Below are 2,504 nucleotides of genomic sequence, written 5' to 3'. Positions count from 1 at the left end.
CATTTACACAGGAGTTGTGAACAATCATATACAATGGTTGTGTAAAAATCTTCATTTTCCTCGACCACAAACAATGCACAATAAGTCTTAATGCAAAAATTCTATTTACTGAATTACCGTGTCCTTGCACGCAAATCACAAATATCTATTTTGACTCCCGCATCTCACGCAGCCAGAAGATCCATGTAATACTCATCACTAACTACCCATTAATACATCAAAAGTCCCAACTACATTACACCGCTGGCAAAGACAAGAGAACCCCAATGGTGTAATCAGCTCAACAAAAATTGGTAGAACATGTACCATTTTAATAGGTTCACGAAGTTACCACTTTTTTCCAAGTGAGGAGGTAACTTCCACGTAAAATAATCAAAATACTCCATGCAATTACCTCCACAGGTATGTTACAAGAGTCAGGTATCCCCCTCCGAGTAAAGGAATTTTATTAGTGCCGTGTAGTACTTGCGAATGGTTGTGATTATAAAAAGCAAAATAATCATCTCTTGGGAAAGGATCATGATTTTCAGGGTCTTGTAAATCACTGTGGTCTGATCGTACTTATGAATAGCTATGATCATGGACGGTGACAGATAGTTATTCTGAGAGGAATCAAGGTTGCCATTACCTTGCCTATAATTGTAGTCCAGAGTTACCTGTGAATATCTAAATACCTAAATAACTATGACCATGGAGGGCAGGTAGATTGCTATTCTGAGTAGAGTCAAGGCTGTCACGACCTTGTGTACCATTGCGGTTGGAAGGTACAGTTGGAGACAGAAATCATTCTCTCTGACATCGTTCCCGCCATCCCTTTCCGCGCGGCAGGTGAGATGGGGTAGGAGGGGGTAGGTGGAGGGGGGTGGCAGTGTAGGATGGGGGGTGGGACCTGTTGTCCGAGGAGGGTGAGGTGGGGGTGAAGCTAGGTGGTTTTTGTTTATGTTTAAGTTGGATCTTTTAATGCAAAACCCTAGTTGGCAGGTGCAGCGGAGTACCCGTGCAATAATTTGCCCGCTCACCATATTTAAGGACACACACACATTCTCTCGCTTTCTCTCTCTCTCTCTCTCTCTCTCTCTCTCTCTCTCTCTCTCTCTCTCTCTCTCTCTCTCTCTCTCTCTCTCTCTCTCTCTCTCTCTCTCTCTCTCTCTCTCTTTCTCTTTCTCTTTGTGTGTATGTGTGTATTAAAGAAAAGAAGGGGAGTGATATTGGAGATGGATACTATATATGGATAGATAGATGTTGACTGACAGACCAAATATATTTATTAAGGTTGGCTGAATGGTAAAATATGCAGTAAATATATATGGCCACTAAATAATTCAAAGATTATCCAAAACTCTGAACATTAATTAAAGTATACATGATACTCTTCACAAATTTCAGTGTATAACCTTTTCTTCTTTTCCCACCTACGTTCTATCACGCACACACAGATAGAGGGAGAGAGGGAGAGAGAGAGAGAGAGAGGGGGGGGGGGAATAGAAGTAAAAGGAAAAAAAGAAAGAGAGAAAGAGAGTACATGTCTTTGCATATACATTGGGCGGGATCAGCATTGAACGAACACTGCACTATCTTCCTGTTTATTGGTCATCTACTGACAGTGCTTCGCATTCAAGATTACAAAGGATCCCCTCTTTGAAACCCCTTCTTGCTCTAGCCCCCCCCCCCCCCCGCGCCTGTAAGCAGCTCTGATCTTCGCCCAACACAGAATTGCCATGGTCAAGGATTTGGGTATTGTTGTGGCCCTAGGGTGCCCGTCAATAGCATCCTTTGCCTTGATTAGGATGGTCAGTACTAGAGTCTTCTTTCGACGCTGATCCTCCAATTGCTGCTGTTCTGGCCTCACACTGACGCTCCTGCAAGTTTAAATTTTCTCTAAATACAGCCTCATTTATCAATCCAGCCGGAAGTGCCTACCAGTCAACAGATATAAATTGGTGCAAGATGCAAGGATGACCATCAACAAGGGAGATCAGGAAAACTTGATGACAAGATTTGTAATGGTATAGTGATGGCTAGTGTGCATGAGCTTGACCAATTCCGTAAAGAGACCACTGGTAAATGGGATCCCATTATCAGTTTGTACAATACAAAGGGGAACGAAGTGGAAGACCCAGTGATCTACAAAAGCCCTGTAGACCAAAGCTGGCGTTACTTCCCTGAGAGGAAGTATTCACACATATATCTGGAGTGCTAGTCAATTATTGACAGTCCATAAAGTACTAATATTGTAGGCTCTATGTCCATTATATCCATGGCAGCCCTCTAGAGAGGGTACCTAAAAAGGGGATCTCAGCCATAGGAACCTTGCAAGGGTGCCATCAGGACTGCTGATACAGTCAGCAATTGGCTACATAGTCCTTGCAATCTTTAAGCATGTTAGACCAGTAAGACAGAACTCGGGCATTCTTGTAGGTCCTTTGGATTTGTCTTCAGCGTCTTATCATACTGCCGCCTAAACATCTTGGTGAAGTGAGACCTAGTCGCCCACACCAGAAGCA

Source organism: Penaeus japonicus, unplaced genomic scaffold (assembly GCF_977035675.1).
Source record: "Penaeus japonicus unplaced genomic scaffold, GWHDUDI00000001_assembly GWHDUDI00000028, whole genome shotgun sequence".
Lineage (NCBI taxonomy): Eukaryota > Metazoa > Arthropoda > Malacostraca > Decapoda > Penaeidae > Penaeus > Penaeus japonicus.
Note: the sequence above shows the minus strand (reverse complement) of the source record.